Below are 18,251 nucleotides of genomic sequence, written 5' to 3' on the forward strand. Positions count from 1 at the left end.
CGTATATAAATACATTAGACCGGTTATAAGTCGGCTGTTTGTCAACAACGTCGCTTCGTACGGAAGGAGCATCCACGTGGTTGATATGTTTATATCCTTTGTGAGAGCATCTAGCGCGCGAGAATAATGACGATGAAAGCTAGCTGAGAGTAAGCGCCATCATCAGAACGATCATTTTTCTTTCTGCCTCGCCATGCCATAGCTCGGGGGGAATCGTCTGAGCCTGTTGATTGCGTTTATGTGCGAACGTATAGACACAGTCCTGCTGGCATCGAGCCGCTATATAAAGCAACAAGTATCGAGCATTCTGTTCTCAGTCGGTCGGTGACTTCGGTTTGGTTTCGAACGGAACGGAAACGGTTCTAGGATCTGGTTTGTGTGGTCCCAAGGAAATCAGTTAGCACCTTATATTTATCACTTTCTTTATGGAATACTGTTAATATGTTGAATTGCAGGTGAAAGTGATTTTTTTTTATGGTGCACTGTTTTAATTAGAAATGAACCCTAGGGTCGTGATGTAAACATCTTCTTAGACCCCCTAAGGACTCAAGTGTGATAAATATAGAAATGATAAAATGTGAATCGCGTTCAGCAGTTGGAAAAGGATTACAACCAATAAAGGACACATAGCGCGGAAGCTTTTATTGAATTCACGGTCGTGTTTAAGTGATATAATTAAATTATCTTCGAGCGTGATGGTTAAACAGGAGCAAATGTTTCAATGCGTGCCTCTGGAGATAAAGAAAAAATATGTATATTTTACGACTGGGTTTCTGGAAGATCCTTCTTAGAGAATAGTATTTATTGTTAGCAATACTTCTTGCGGGAAACCGAAAGTGTGATGTTTTAGGGTATCATAATAACGCTAATATTTCGAAGCGGTTTTGTAAAAACATCCGTGTCTGTTTCAATGTTTGGTATTAAAGATATAAAATTCGCTTCAAAAACAGTACATTTTTGTGAAAAGTGTATTGGTAGCAATGTTAAAATCTTTCTTCTTTTAAAGTTGATGAAAACAATTCTAAATCAGGTTCAATACTAGACAAGCGACCAACCATTAAGGGGGGACCCTGCTCTAGAAAGTCGAATTGAATTCACGGTCGTGTTTAAGTGATATAATTAAATTATCTTCGAGCGTGATGGTTAAACAGGAGCAAATGTTTCAATGCGTGCCTCTGGAGATAAAGAAAAAATATGTATATTTTACGACTGGGTTTCTGGAAGATCCTTCTTAGAGAATAGTATTTATTGTTAGCAATACTTCTTGCGGGAAACCGAAAGTGTGATGTTTTAGGGTATCATAATAAAGCTAATATTTCAAAGCGGTTTTGTTAAAACATCCGTGTCTGTTTCAATGTTTGGTATTAAAGATATAAAATTCGTTTCAAAAACAGTACATTTTTGTGAAAAGTGTATTGGTAGCAATGTTAAAATCTTTCTTCTTTTGAAGTTGATGAAAACAATTCTAAATCAGGTTCAATACTAGACAAGCGACCAACCATTAAGGGGGGACCCTACTCTAGAAAGTCGAAGAAATCGAAATTTTTTTTTGCTTTTTTGGAATGCTTACACATTAAGAAATGTTGTGCCAAAAGAATTTTTTAATATCTGATCGCGTTCAAAAGTTACAGCTAAAAGTATGGGGTCACCTAGAGAGAATTAGCGGAGACGTTTTATGTTGCTCTGTTCGAGCAATGCACGCGCATTTTCTGACCAAATATATACAATAAGTAACGTTTAGTCGGACCTAAACTCACAAATATATTCACACCGACATATTGGAACTCACACATACATACATGTACACACACATACATACACATAAAGTACGTAATTGTACGAATTTTCTTGTAGTTTGTTGATTGGTCACACACACACAAAGTGTGATAAATCGAAGAGAATTAATCAGTAGTTTTATCGAATGGTGAAAGACAGCAACCCATTGTTTTTTTACTCAAATACCTTTTTTAAATTTTTGTTCCACCATATTGCACCCGCCATTTTTTTTTTTAAATATTGTACCGGATACATCTTCTGCGTCCATGGAAATAGTAAGTAACACATTTCTAAACAATTTACTTCATTGATTACAGTATCATCGTTGTTTAAAACTTTAAACGCGTTTTTCTCAACTGGTTTTTTCAACTGGTGGTAAATTTTTCTTAGCATCTACTGAACCGATCATTCTGTGCCGAACACGCATCAGTATCGGACGTGTGATCGGTGATCGCTCCGATAGAATATAAAACAAAAGACGTGTGAACAAGTGTTGGCATTGTTTGCCTGGTCGAGTGAAATAAATCCGGGTTCAAGGTCGCGCCTTTGTGCAACTGTTTCGCATCGTGACTACCAGCTGGTGCGTAAGCCGATTTGGCTGCTGGCTGAATTGTGCTACAGCAGTGGACGAGACACAAAAGAGGAAAAAGAAGAAGCCATCAGTTGACAGTGAGTTGTATCGCTGTGTGGAGTGATCTCACACCTGGCTCGCTGCTGGTGGCTGTTTGGTGCAGCTGGCTGTAACGGCTGCAACTTCGAACGATCGGACAACCAACCTTACTGGAAGGGAGAAGTAAAAAGGTACGTGCTCTTGTCGGCGCTAGTGCGCTAGACTTAGCGGGATGGATGTAGATCCCTCGCCTCCCGCGCCACCATCCCCGAACCCCTCTGACCCTGACCCTTCTGTTACCCCCTCCCCTGTTCATTCTTCAGTCCCCCCTCGCCCCAGGCTTTACCCAGACGGAGCCCAGGACAGCTATACTGTCTATTTTCGGCCATAGGCGGGACCGAAATCGAAACAGTTGAACCTCTTGCAGATTTCTAAAGACCTGACGAAGGAGTACAAGGGCGTGACCGAAATTTCCAAGGTCCGGCCTAACAAACTCCGTGTCGTGGTCAGTAACCTGAAAGAGGCCAACGATATAGCTTGCTCTGAGCTCTTCACACGCGAGTATCGCGTTTACATACCCGCACGAGACGTGAAGATCGACGGTGTCATAACCGATTCGAGTCTGTCCGTCGAGTGTATACTGAAAAGTGCCAAAGGGTGCTTTAAAAACAAAACCTGTCCCGATGTAAAGGTGCTCGACTTTTTGCCTATTCTTATTTCAATTAATAACGGGTCAACTTGCATGCGACCAGTTGACATTCCGTATGACCTCACACGGAATGTCGATTGGAAGTTATACGAGGAAATGATTTCAAAGGCGGTCGATTCGATTCAACATCATCCACCACTTGAAGAACACAACCTCCTCGCGGGCTTGATTCTCGACGCCGCGTTGCAAGCCCAAACGAAGAAATATCCCGGCGTAACGATTAAAGAACGGCCTCCCACTCCGTGGTGGGACCAAGAGTGCTCCGATGTCTACACGCAAAGATCCGACGCGTTTTTGGCCTACCAGAAGGGAGGTATACCTGGCGAGTATTTACGGTATTCGGAGCTTGATACCAAGCTTAAAAGCTTGGCTAAAGCAAAAAAACGCGGATATTGGCGTCGGTTCGTGAACGAGACGTCGAGGGAAACATCGATGAGCACTCTTTGGAACACGGCCCGAAGAATGCGGAATCGCGTAACGGTCAACGAAAGCGAGGAGTCTTCAAGTAGGTGGATATTTGATTTTGCCAGGAAAGTATGTCCGGACTCTGTTCCTGAGCAAAATGTTGTTCGTGATGCGTCTCCGGGCCACGACGCGATAGAATCACCTTTTACGATGGCAGATTTTTCAGTTGCCCTCCTGTCCTGTAACAATAACGCGCCTGGGTTAGATAGAATCAAATTCAACTTGTTGAAGAATCTACCCGGCAATGCCAAGAGGCGCTTGTTGAACTTGTTCAATAAGTTCCTGGAGCAAAACATTGTACCGCAGGATTGGAGGCAAGTGAAGGTGATCGCCATCCAAAAACCAGGGAAACCAGCTTCTGATCACAACTCTTATAGGCCGATTGCAATGCTATCCTGTATCCGGAAATTGATGGAAAAAATGATACTCCGTCGTTTAGACCATTGGGTCGAATCAAATGGCCTACTATCGGATACTCAATTTGGCTTCCGCCGTGCCAAAGGGACGAATGATTGTCTTGCGCTGCTTTCAACAGATATTCAGCTGACGTATGCTCGCAAAGAACAAATGGCGTCTGCGTTCTTGGACATTAAGGGGGCTTAGATTCCGTTTCTATTGACATTCTTTCGGGCAAACTTCACCGACAAGGATTTTCTCCAATTTAAACAATTTTTTGCACAATTTGTTGTCCGAAAAGCACATGCATTTTACGCACGGCGATTTGGCAACTTTTCGCATTAGCTACATGGGTCTTCCCCAGGGCTCATGTTTAAGCCCCCTTCTTTACAACTTTTATGTAAATGACATCGACGAATGTCTGGCAAATTCATGCACGATAAGACAACTTGCAGACGACAGTGTAATCTCTGTTACAGGAGCCAAAGCTGCCGATTTGCAAGGACCATTGCAAGATACCTTGGACAATTTGTCTGCTTGGGCTTTACAGCTAGGTATCGAATTCTCTCCGGAGAAGACTGAGATAGTAGTTTGTTCTAGGAAGCATGAACCTGCTCAGCTTCAAACACAATTAATGGGTAAAACGATTTCTCAGGTTTTGGTACACAAATATCTTGGTGTCTGGTTCGACTCTAAAGGCACCTGGGGTTGTCACGTGAGGTATCTGATGAAAAAATGTCAACAAAGAGTGAATTTTCTCCGTACAATAACCGGACAATGGTGGGGAGCCCATCCAGGAGATCTTATAAGGCTTTACCAAACAACGATATTGTCTGTTATTGAATACGGGTGTTTCCGCTCCGCAGCAAACACACATCTGATCAAACTGGAGCGAATATAATATCGTTGTTTGCGTATCGCCTTAGGTTGCATGCAATCGACCCATACGATTAGTTTGGAGGTCTTAGCTGGAGTACTACCATTGAAAAACCGCTTTTGGAGCCTGTCTTCTCGTATTCTTATCAAATGTGAGGTCTTGAACCGTCCCGTGATTGAAAATTTTGAAAGGTTAATCGAACTTAATTCTCAAACCCGTTTTATGACATTGTATTTCCATCACATGTCCCAAAATATTAACCCTTCTTCGAATATTCTAAATCGTGTCGACTTATCAAATACTTCTGATTCTACTGTGTTTTTCGATACATCCATGATAGAAGAAACTCGTGGAATCCCGGATCATTTACGCGTGCAGCAGATCCCCAAAATTTTTTCCAATAAATATCGAAACATCAAGTGCAACAATATGTTCTACACTGACGGATCACTTCTTGATGGGTCCACTGGCTCCGGTATTTTCAATAACAATTTAACCGTCTCCCATAAGCTCGATAATCCTGCTTCTGTTTACGTCGCAGAATTGGCTGCAATTAAGTACACCCTAGGGATTATCGAAAAAATGCCCACGGACCATTATTTCATCTTTACGGACAGTCTCAGTTCCATTGAGGCTCTCCGATCGATGAAAGATGTTAAGCACTCTCCGTATTTCCTGGGGAAAATACGGGAACATCTGAGTGCTTTATCCGAAAAATCTACTCAGATTACCTTAGCGTGGGTCCCTTCTCACTGCTCGATACCGGGTAATGAGAGAGCGGACTCTTTGGCTAAGGTGGGCGCAACAAACGGTGATATTTATGAAAGACCAATTGCCTTTAATGAATTTTTCGCATTTGTACGTCAGAATACGATCATCAGTTGGCAAAATTCTTGGACCAAGGGGAACTGGGAAGGTGGTTACATTCCATAATCCCCAAGGTATCGACGAACCCGTGGTTCAAGGGGTTGGATGTAGGTCGGGATTTCATTTGCGTGATGTCCCGGCTTATGTCCAATCACTATAGCTTTGACGCGCATCTCCGTCGTGTTGGGCTCGGGAAGAGTGGTATCTGTGGCTGTGGTGAAGGTTATCACGACATAGAGCACGTTGTTTGGTCATGCCCTGTACACCGTGACGCCAGGTCTAGTTTTATAGCTTCCCTGCAGGCCGAAGGTAGGCAGCCGGCTGTTCCTGTTCGTGATGTCTTGGCGAGCCGTGACCTATCCTACATGTCCCTTATATACGTTTTCCTGAAATCCATCCACGCCCCAGTTTAATCCTATTCCCTTCCGCCTACATCCAACCAAACGACAAGAACACGTTAAGACCCCGGATCCGGAAACAGCAACTAGACCCGCACGATACTCTCAGGTCCCGAGGGAGACAACCCAATATGCCAGTCCGTAATATCTTGGCCCAGCAGCGGAACATATTCAATATGCTGCTTTCCTATCGCGATGGAAAACCATCAAACAACAAATCAGTGCTTTTAATGCAAAACATTCTAGCTTTAAGTTAGATTTAGTTTCAGCTCGTAGTCGGCAGCGAGGATAAAAAATTTGCTTTTAGTTATTAAGATACTTTAGAAAGTAAGCTACCAGATATAATTGGCGCCGTTAAACATTAAATTGTATTTGTGCCGTGTCAAATAAATTATAGATGAAGAAAAAAAAAATTTACTGAACCGATTTTGCTGAATTTTTTTTTTAACATGTAAAAATGGATTATCTAACTTGTTACGTAGCCGTTTTTTGATATCTGAGTTTTTCAATGTTTTATGATTTTTTAAATAGTGATTTTTCATGAAAAAAAATAATTTTTTTACTAAAATGGCCGCCATTTTGGCAATTTTTGGAATTTTCAAAAACGGCTACGTAACAAGATAGATAATATGTTTCTATATACTGAAAAAAAATTTCAGTCCGATCGGTCTACTAGAAGCTGAGAAAAATTTACCACCAGTTAGGTACTGATTTAGAGAGAGTATCCACGTTCCCAGCTGCCAACAGTGTAATACTCACTATATTTACATTCACGACATGGAAAATACCTTAATCAATAGCCAAAATAGCCAAACACTTCACTTTACTCTAGACAGCCAAGAAAAATTTAAAAATTGATGATTTTTTGACCTTCTAGAGTAGGGTCCCCCCTAATTGTACCTAAAACAATTAAATTCTGTCGTAGATAGAGGCTCTGTAGGACGGTTAGTATAATTCGATATATTTACATTGGCGAAATTCATCAGCAGACACGGAGCAGCAGCAAAAGTTAGTGCTAGTGTAACAATTTATTTACGTAGTGTGAATTCCGCTCAATTTCGAACATTTATTCCGATTTAAAATTATTAGTTCATTTCTTTCTTATTGTTTGTGTATGCTGTGTGTTGTTTTTAAAACGTGAAGATTAAAATAGTAGAGTTAGTGCCTTCCCGTGGAGAGCCATGCCGAAAAAAATAGTTGTGAATGTGGATTGTGGATAGCAGAAATAATTTCGGAAAGCAATTTTCATTGAAGATTTGTAACATTAGATTATTATTGTAAAATTCACATATTTTTATAAATTTCAAACAGTTTTTCCTTACAATGAAAGTTTAATGTTGTCCAAATAGTTTTTTTACAGTAAAGACTAGTGAGAAAAATTAGAATAAAAATTAAATCTTTGTAGAGCTTTAATAGCATGAGAGTTTGATTGTTTTCTAAACTATTGGATTACAATCGTTCATGTTCAAATCAAATAGAGCTAGATGACTATTTTTATTATTTATAGCCCATTTACTTTGTCCTTTAGATAAAAAATACAAACGCATATAGCAAATTTGAAGTTGTCTATCTTTAAAAAATCATTTTTCTGTGTTGAGAGGAGAATATTGTTAGACATTCATTTACAAGCATATCATAAACATTACTGCCACTGCTTGCCTTTTTTTTGGTTTCATGTTTTTGTTGGAAAATACTTAGAATGCATGAAATTTTTACATCTGGAATTATATCTTAGGCGGCATCCATAAATTACGTAACGCTCATAGGGGGGAGGGGGAGTATGCTTGAGCGTTACGATTTGTTACACAGGGGAGGGGGGAGGTGAGTTCAGCGTTACGTAACGAAAAATCTCTGGACAGACTCTCAAAAAACGAGCATTTTTATCAAGGAAATCCTTCTGCAGCGTTACGTAATTTTTATGGGGGGGTAGGTGTTGGCGTTACGTTTCGTTACACATGGGGGTGTGGGGGTCCAAAAATAGTTTTTTTTGCGTTACGTAAGTTATGGATGTCGTCTTATGGATTTTCGAAAAAAGTCGTGAAAAATACCAAATTGTTTTGTAACAATAATTATCACACTGCTTATTTTTTCATTTTTTTTATCAAAAAAGCTGAAATCTGCATTCACTTCAGTGTTAACTGGAACTCTGAAGTTGTTCTAGCCCGGTTATCAACGACCGGTGATCTGTTTCTGGTGTTTAACCTGCGCTCGTTGAATTCAGGAAAGTACTTGTACTTCCATAATTGGCAGAGAAGGACGGATTTTTTAAAATTTTTCTCCAGGAAAAAATATAATTAAACTCATAAAATTATCACAAAAAACATGAAACTCAGACTATTTTTACAAAAACTCATATATCTTTGAAATTTGGATAGGTGAAAATTTCAACAAGGATCCACAAAATTTTATGATCTACTAGCTGACCCGGCCAACTTCGTCCCGCCTAATTAATTTTTTAATTTCAATTTATTAATTTTTTATTTAATTTTAAACATTTCAAATTCATTGATTCCTTGCGATTTGTTTATATCGTTTGAAATGATTGGTTTTATCGGAAGACAATCCTCGGCTTTTGGATTTTGTACATCATCACTATTCCGGAAATTTATTGGGTGCATTTCAATTATTTTCGTTGTTTTCCAGATACTGAAAGTGGTCATCTTCGAATTCAAAATGGTGTCCAGGGTCAATGCTTGGCTTCTTTACATCATTTCGATTACGGACATATCTGTATGTAGTAGTATTCGGTTATTTTCGGCTGGTTCCCAGAAGTTGCCATTTTACAATTCAAACTGGTGTCTGAGGTCAATTTTTAGCTCCTTGCATCATTCTGGATCCGGTGATACTCATATTGGGAGGTATTTGGTCCCTTCCAGCTATTATTCAGAAACCGTAAGTCGCCATCTTGGATTTTGAAATGGCATTTGGAGACAATTTCTGGCCCCTGAGCGTCATTCTGGTTTAAGAAACACCCATTTTGGGTGTTATTTGGTCATTTTCGGCTGTTTTCCAGAAACCGGATGTCACCATCTTCGAATTCAAAATGGGGTTTGTGGTCGATTCTAGCTTCTGTGTATCATTGTAGTTCCGAAGATACTCAAATTGTATGGAAATCGGCCATTTTGGCCGTTTTTCAGAAACCGGAAGTTGCCATCTTACAATTCATAATGGTGTCTGAGGTAAATTTTTGGCTCCTTGCATCATTCTGGTTCCGGAGATACTCATATTGGGTGGTATTTGGTCACTTTAGGCTGTTTTCCGGACACCGAAAGTCGCCATCTTACAATTCAAAACGTTGTCTGAGGTCGTAGTGTGGCTTCAGTGCATCATAACAATTCCGGAAATACCCATATTGGGTGGTATTTGGTCATTTGCCGCTGTTTCTCAGAAATCGGAAGTCGCCACCTTGAATTTCAAAATTAAATGGCATTAGGAGACAATTTTTGGCCTCTGAGCGTCAATCTGGTGGAAGAAACACTCATATTGGGTGGTATTTGGTCATTTTCGGCTGTTTTCCAAACACCGGAAGTCGCCATCTTATAATTCAAAATGTTGTCTGAGATTGATAGGTCGATTTGTGGCTTCAGTGCATCATAACAATTCCGGAAATACCCATATTGGGTGGTATCTGGTCATTTGCCGCTGTTTTTCGGAAACCGGAAGTCCCATCTTGGATTTTGAGATGGTATTTGGAGACATTCCATAAGAAAAAAGGGTGTCGAAACATTATAGACAGGTTTGTTACACCTAAAAACATTAACTTGCCGAATTTGGTTTTATTTGCTTGATTGGTTCTCGAGCTGTGCGAAATTCGTGTTTCATTTGTATGGGACCCCTCCCTTGTAGAAGAGGGAGGGGTGTCAAACCATTATGGATATGTTTATTACCCCTAAAAACATCCACCTACCGAATTTGTTTCTATTTACTTGGTTAGTTCTCGAGATGTGGGGGAGGGGTCTCAAACCATCATAGTAACCTTTCCGGGCCTCTAAAACCCCTACATACAAATTTACACATTTCAAAATCTAATCGTACAGGAAAAATTCTCTAGACTCTAAAATTACTTAGTTAATTTTGTGGGGATCCTCAAATTTTCGGGGCACTGCCTCCCGGCTCCCCTAACATTGTTTATAAAATAGTTTTGCCTTTCTCCTAGAAAGGTCTTGCAAAACCGGAGATATAAACGTGTTCCAAATGGCCGAATGGCATATATCAATCGACCCAGCTTGACGAGCTGAGCATTTTCTGTGTGTGTGTGTATGTGTGTGTGTGTGTGTGTGTGTGTGTGTGTGTGTGTGTGTGTGTGTGTGTGTGTGTGTGTGTGCAGATTTTATTTCTCACTCACTTTTCTCAGAGATGGGTGGACGGATTTTCATGAAATTAATTGCAAATAAGGGGTCTTTTTGGGGTTTGCAATATTCCCGGGAATTTGTTTCCCGTGAAACGGGAATGAAAAATCTCGTTTCCCGGGAACCGGGAATGCATAAAAAATTCTTAGCAAAAATGAGATTTCAAATAAAGTGTATTAATAAAAGGTATCAAAAAATCGTTTACATTTACGTTATCAATTCGCATGAAAAACAAATTGAAAATTAAACTTATTCAAGTTCACATCAAGAATTGCAGAAGAGTAGCTTAATGAGTTTTTATGTCGTTAAACAATCGCTTCGGATCCACTGACAATTTACCGTTAAACCCAAATAATTCAATATCCTTCTGTAAAATTTTGCTCAAGTCCGCTGAATCACCGCTGGTGTTTGATTTCTATAATACTTCTAAAACACAAATTCCATCTCTTGCTACATTTCATTAGAAACTGGAGTTTCCAATACTTTCAGTTTGTTGAAAAGTAAGCTGAGTGTTAAGCAGGATTAAACAAAACAAATATTTGCTATATTTGGTAGGGTAGAGCGGGGCTAGTTGGTCATTTTCGTTTAAAATGTTCTGTAACTTTTTGTGGGGAATGTTTTGGCAAAAACTCATTACATGAAAATGTTGCGTTAAGTCTGTAGTTTCTAGAAAAAATATGAACGACTCGAAATAGTCTACGATTTTGCGAATATTTTATGTTTTTTGAATGGATGTCAAATTGACCAACTAGCCCCCAAGTTGGGATAAGTTGGTCAGGGTGTGGGGTAAATTAACCATTTTTATTTCGCAAGGACAATTCTTCCTCACTGCATTTGCGGCAGCCTGTAGCGTCTCAGCGGAAGTCAAACCTCTTCCGGTTTTTTGTTTATACGTTTGCTTTACGAAATCCCAAACCATGAGAAAAGTACGCGGACGTATCCTTCGCGTAAAGAGCAACTTTTGTATAAATGGTTTTGCTAAGCAGAGCACATGCTGTTTGTGCTTGGTTTTAGTTTGCATCACGAAATGCGCCGTTCCAGGAATTGCATATACTGTGTTACTTGAATTCATTGATGATGTGCATAGGACCAACTAGCTCCTCATGTTTTAAATATGAAAATAACTTGAAATATATGAACAAAAAAATTTTGGCGAAAATTTGCTTTACACAACTTGAAACTAACAAAAAGGACTTTCATTATGCATTGAAGAAGGTTTATTTCAATTTGGCCAGCTTTGTTTAGACAAAAAGTTTCAACTTGATAACCGAGTAGAATTGATGGCCAATTTGGCACAAACCTTTATTTATTATCCGTCCTAATTAAAACTGTACCTTATTTTGTCATTTAAATTCTCTGGTTATCTGCTACATATCACCCATATTACACGATTTTTTTGATACGTAGATTATAAGATATTCTCATTGACTAACTTACCCCGTAACCAACTAGCCCCGCTCTACCCTACTGCATTTTTTGAACAAAATATTCCTTCGGCCTATTATATATGCTATAGTATTGAACTATAATCAATACTTGCTCAAAACTTTGTTTGCTTAAACAATAGCAAAGCTCATTCGCTCATATTTTACCGAATATATTTGCTATACCGCCACATGATGCGATTTGTTTTCGTAAAATAATCTGTGTAACAATATAGTTTTAATTGTTTTAATTGTTGTAAAGTTTTAAAGACAGCAAATGTTTTTGACAAATAATTGAAGCAAATAATTTTATATAACTCGGCCAGCAAATAATGACCGTCATTTCAAGCAAATATTTGCTCCCTATAATGTCTACTTTAAAGGTGCTTTGCACTCTGACGACTTGAGTTTCGTGTTTTTACAGTGTATTCAATTTTTTTTTTTTTTCTTCACATAACATTTATTTGACACGGCACAAATACAATTTAATGTTTAAAGGCGCCAATTATATCTGATGACTTAAAAACTAAAGCAAATTTTTTATCCTCGCTGCCGACTACGAGCTGAAATTAAGTCTAACTTAAAACTAGCATGGGATTTCCAATCAGTGTTTTGTTGTTCAATGGTCGTCTGATAATCGTCGAATGGCATGTATGGATTCGTTCTGCTGAGCCACGATGTCGTGAGTTGGGACAGAGGCTCGTAGTCCTTGGGTCCTGGTTCTATTGTGCGGGGTCTGGTTGCTGGTTTTGTGCTTAAGGTTCAAACGTGTTCTTGTCGTTTTGTTGGGTGTAGACGGAGGGGAACGGGACTAGACTGGGGCGTGGATGGATTTCAGGAAAACGTATATAAGGGACATGTAGGATAGGTCACGGCTCGCCAAGACATCACGAACAGGAACAGCCGGCTGTCTACCCTCGGCCTGCAGGGAAGCTATTAATTTAGACCTGGCGTCACGGTGTACAGGGCATGACCAAACCACATGCTCTATGTCGTGATAACCTTCACCACAGGCACAGATACCACTTTCCCCGAGCCCAACACGACGGAGGAGCGCGTCAAATCTATAGTGATTGGACATAAGCCGGGACATCACGCAAATGAAATCCCGACCTACATCCAACCCCTTGAACCACGGGTTCGTCGATACTTTGGGGATTATGGAATGTAACCACCTTCCCAATTCCCCTCTGGTCCAAGCATTTTGCCAACTGATGATCGTATTCTGACGTACAAGTGCGAAAAATTCATTAAAGGCAATTGGTCTTTCATAAATATCACCGTTTGTTGCGCCCACCTTAGCCAAAGAGTCCGCTTTCTCATTACCCGGTATCGAGCAGTGAGAAGGGACCCACGCTAAGGTAATCTGAGTAGATTTTTCGGATAAAGCACTCAGATGTTCCCGTATTTTCCCCAGGAAATACGGAGAGTGCTTAACATCTTTCATCGATCGGAGAGCCTCAATGGAACTGAGACTGTCCGTAAAGATGAAATAATGGTCCGTGGGCATTTTTTCGATAATCCCTAGGGTGTACTGAATTGCAGCTAATTCTGCGACGTAAACAGAAGCAGGATTATCGAGCTTATGGGAGACGGTTAAATTGTTATTGAAGATACCGAAGCCAGTGGACCCATCAAGAAGTGATCCGTCAGTGTAGTACATATTGTCGCAGTTGATGTTTCGATATTTATTGGAAAAAATTTTAGGGATCTGCTGCACGCGTAAATGATCCGGGATTCCACGAGTTTCTTCTATCATGGATGTATCGAAAAACACAGTAGAATCAGAAGTATTTGATAAGTCGACACGATTTGGAATATTCGAAGAAGGGTTAATATTTTGGGACATGTGATTGAAATACAATGTCATAAAACGGGTTTGAGAATTAAGTTCGATTAACCTTTCAAAATTTTCAATCACGGGACGGTTCAAGACCTCACATTTGATTAGAATACGAGAAGACAGGCTCCAGAAGCGGTTTTTCAATGGTAGTACTCCAGCTAAAACCTCCAAACTCATCGTATGGGTCGACTGCATGCAACCTAAGGCGATACGCAAACAACGATATTGTATTCGCTCCAGTTTGATCAGATGTGTGTTTGCTGCGGAGCGGAAGCAGAAACACCCGTATTCAATAACAGACAATATCGTTGTTTGGTAAAGCCTTATAAGGTCTCCTGGATGGGCTCCCCACCATTGTCCGGTTATTGTACGAAGAAAATTCACTCTTTGTTGACATTTTTTCATCAGATACCTCACGTGACAACCCCAGGTGCCTTTAGAGTCGAACCAGACACCAAGATATTTGTGTACCAAAACCTGAGAAATCGTTTTACCCATTAATTGTGTTTGAAGCTGAGCAGGTTCATGCTTCCTAGAAAAAACTACTATCTCAGTCTTCTCCGGAGAGAATTCGATACCTAGCTGTAAAGCCCAAGCAGACAAATTGTCCAAGGTATCTTGCAATGGTCCTTGCAAATCGGCAGCTTTGGCTCCTGTAACAGAGATTACACTGTCGTCTGCAAGTTGTCTTATCGTGCATGAATTTGCCAGACATTCGTCGATGTCATTTACATAAAAGTTGTAAAGAAGGGGGCTTAAACATGAGCCCTGGGGAAGACCCATGTAGCTAATGCGAAAAGTTGCCAAATCGCCATGCGTAAAATGCATGTGCTTTTCGGACAACAAATTGTGCAAAAAATTGTTCAAAATTGGAGAAAATCCTTGTCGGTGAAGTTTACCCGAAAGAATGTCAATAGAAACGGAATCAAAAGCCCCCTTAATGTCCAAGAACGCAGACGCCATTTGTTCTTTACGAGCATACGCCAGCTGAATATCTGTTGAAAGCAACGCAAGACAATCATTCGTCCCTTTGGCACGGCGGAAGCCAAATTGAGTTTCTGATAGTAGACCATTTGATTCGACCCAGTGGTCTAAACGACGGAGTATCATTTTTTCCATCAATTTCCGGATACAGGATAGCATTGCAATCGGCCTATAAGAGTTGTGATTAGAAGCTGGTTTCCCTGGTTTTTGGATGGCGATCACCTTCACTTGCCTCCAATCCTGCGGTACAATGTTTTGCTCCAGGAACTTATTTAACAAGTTCAACAAGCGCCTCTTGGCATTGCCGGGTAGATTCTTCAACAAGTTGAATTTGATTCTATCTAATCCAGGCGCGTTATTGTTACAGGACAGGAGGGCAACTGAAAATTCTGCCATCGTAAAAGGTGATTCTATCGCGTCGTGGCCCGGAGACGCATCGCGAACAATATTTTGCTCAGGAACAGAGTCCGGACATACTTTCCTGGCAAAATCAAATATCCACCTACTTGAAGACTCCTCGCTTTCGTTGACCGTTACGCGATTCCGCATTCTTCGGGCTGTGTTCCAAAGAGTGCTCATCGATGTCTCCCTCGACGTCTCGTTCACGAACCGACGCCAATATCCACGTTTCTTTGCTTTAGCCAAGCTTTTAAGCTTGGTATCAAGCTCCGAATACCGTAAATAGTCGCCAGGTATACCTCCCGTCTGGTAGGCCTTAAACGCGTCGGATCTTTGCGTGTAGACATCGGAGCACTCTTGGTCCCACCACGGAGTGGGAGGCCTTTCTTTGATCGTTACGCCGGGATATTTCTTCGTTTGGGCTTGCAACGCGGCGTCGAGAATCAAGCCCGCGAGGAGGTTGTATTCTTCAAGTGGTGAATGATGTTGAATCGACTCGACCGCTTTTGAAATCATTTCCTCGTATAACTTCCAATCGACATTTCGTGTGAGGTCATACGGAATGTCAATTGGTCGCATGCGAGTTGACCCGTTAGTAATTGAAATAAGAATAGGCAGATGGTCGCTACCGTGAGGATCGAGGATTACCTTCCATGTGCAATCCAACCGTAGCGACGTCGAACATAAGGATAGATCCAAAGCGCTTGGGCGCGCTGGAGGTTTCGGGATACGTGTCATTTCACCGTTGTTTAAAATAGTCATGTCGAAGTCATCGCAAAGGTTATAGATTAAAGAGGAGCGGTTATCATTGTATGGGGAACCCCATGCCACGCCATGAGAGTTGAAGTCTCCCAAAATCAAACGTGGCGAGGGAAGAAGTTCTATTAAATCAAAGAGCAGCCGTTGCCCAACCTGTGCTCTGGGGGGAATATATATTGAGGCAATACAAAGCTCTTTACCTTGTATTGTCATTTGACATGCGACAACTTCGATGCCTGGAATCGAGGGGAGGTTAATACGATAGAAAGAATAGCACTTTTTAATCCCTAAAAGTACTCCTCCATATGGGGTGTCTCGATCAAGGCGAATAATATTAAAATCATGGAAGTTGAGATCAATATTTGAAGTAAGCCAAGTTTCACAAAGGGAAAATGCATCGCATTTGTTTTTATTTATCAAAACTTTAAACGAATCAATTTTTGGTAAAATACTTCTACAATTCCACTGTAAGACAGAGATAGAATCCTTCATATACGCAGTTGAATTAGGCATCGAAGGATACAATCGCTGCAAGGAGAGGCCATTGGGCAGTCAACTGCTTCAAAAATGATCTAACTGTTGGGAGGAATGCTGTAAGAAAAATTTTAATTGGATCGGGTACATTGAAAGTTTCAAAAATCCAGTCCACAATGTCAGAAAATTTCACTAATCCAGAGTTTGTTTCATCAACTGGGAGTGTAAAAGGAGCAACTGGGGTTTTAGATGTTCCTGGCAGTGCTGGGAACTCCTTCTGGGACTTTAAATTTGCCAGCCCAGGAGGAGTTTGCTTCGGTTTTTCCGCAGAACTGTTTGGTTTGTTTGTAACTTTCATTTCACTTTGAGAAATCTTAGGACCTTTTCTGGGAAGTTTAGGAGAGGAAATATTTTTCCTCTTTCTAGACTCCCCAGGATTGGCGTAAGATGCTCCCGCTGGTGAATCGTCAGAATCGGTTTCATCAGAGGACAACAGATCGAAGGGGTTCGAAGTAACGGGAGAAGTGGTAACGGTCTTCTTCAGCATGTCAGCGTAGGAACGCTTTGAACGCTCTTTGAGAGACCGTTTTATTTTATCCCTGCGCTGCATGTACACCGCACATGTCGAGAGCTCATGCAGATTTTCTCCGCAGTGAATACACTTTTCAGCGTTAACACTGCAAGAATCTTCCGCATGAGACTCCCCACACTTGCCACAACGTGCCTTATTGCAGCAGTAGGCGGCTGTATGGCCTAACTGCTTGCAATTCAGGCAGTTCATGACGCGGGGTACGTAGAGCCTCACAGGGAGACGAACCCGGTGGATCGAGACGTGGCTTGGTAGTGCAGACCCGGCGAACGTAACTCGAAACGAGTCTGACGGAGTGTATACTGTTTTGCCACCGATGATCGATGCTGACCGCAATTGCTTGCAGTCGAGCACCTTTACTTCGGGACACGTTTTGTTCTTAAAGCACCCTTTGGCACTTTGCAGTATACACTCGACGGACAGACTCGAATCGGTTATGACACCGTCGATCTCCACGTCTCGTGCGGGTATGTAAACGCGATACTCGCGTGTGAAGAGCTCAGAGCAAGCTATATCGTTGGCCTCTTTCAGGTTACCGACCACGACACGGAGCTTGTTAGGCCGGACCTTGGAAATTTCGGTCACGCCCTTGTACTCCTTCGTCAGGTCTTTAGAAATCTGCAAGAGGTTCAACTTTTTCGATTTCGGTCCTGCCTTTGGCCGAAAATAAACAGTATAGCTGCCCTGGGCTCCGTCTGGGTAAAGCCTGGGGCGAGGGGGGACTGAAGAATGAGCAGGGGAGGGGGTAACAGAAGGGTCAGGGTCAGAGGGGTTCGGGGATGGTGGTGCGGGAGGCGAGGGATCTACATCCATCGCGCTAAGTCTAGCGCACTAGCGCTGACAAGAACACGTACCTTTTTATTTCTCCCTTCCAGTAAGGTTGGTTGTCCGATCGTTCGAAGTAGCAGCCGTTACAGTCAGCAGCACCAATACAGCAGCACCAAACAGCCACCAGCAGCGAGCCAGGTGTGAGATCACTCCACACAGCGATACAACTCGCTGACACTGATGGCTTCTTCTTTTTCCGCGTTTGTGTCTCGTCCACTGCTGTAGCACAATCCAGCCAGCAGCCAAATCGGCTTACGCACCAGCTGGCAGTCACGATGCGAAACAGTTGCACAAAGGCACGACCTTGAACCCGGATTTATTTCACTCGACCAGGCAAACAATGCCAACACTTGTTCACACGTCTTTTGTTTTATACTCTATCGGACCGATCACCAAACACGTCCAGTACTGATGCGTGTTCGGCACAGAATGAGTGTATTCAATTTGATTGCACAATTTTATGGGAAACTATATTAAATCTTGCGAAACTTTTCGATGAACTCG

The 18,251-nt window shown here is 41.4% G+C and overlaps 1 protein-coding gene across 2 annotated transcripts in view; it reads left to right on the plus strand.

Annotated features, from left to right (window-relative positions):
• Positions 1 to 321: 321 nt before the first annotated feature.
• LOC129731796 (guanylate cyclase 32E) overlaps positions 322 to 18,251 on the plus strand; it is a 67,587-nt gene continuing 49,657 nt past the window's right edge. Inside the window, exon 1 of one of the 2 annotated variants that reach the window (XM_055692104.1) lies at positions 322 to 372. The gene's annotated coding sequence lies outside the window, so the exon portion shown is untranslated. Of the gene's footprint in view, positions 456 to 18,251 lie in introns of both variants that reach the window. The other variant, XM_055692106.1, reaches the window with a different exon arrangement.

This window comes from Wyeomyia smithii, chromosome 3, assembly GCF_029784165.1.
Source record: "Wyeomyia smithii strain HCP4-BCI-WySm-NY-G18 chromosome 3, ASM2978416v1, whole genome shotgun sequence".
Classification (NCBI taxonomy): Eukaryota; Metazoa; Arthropoda; class Insecta; order Diptera; family Culicidae; genus Wyeomyia; species Wyeomyia smithii.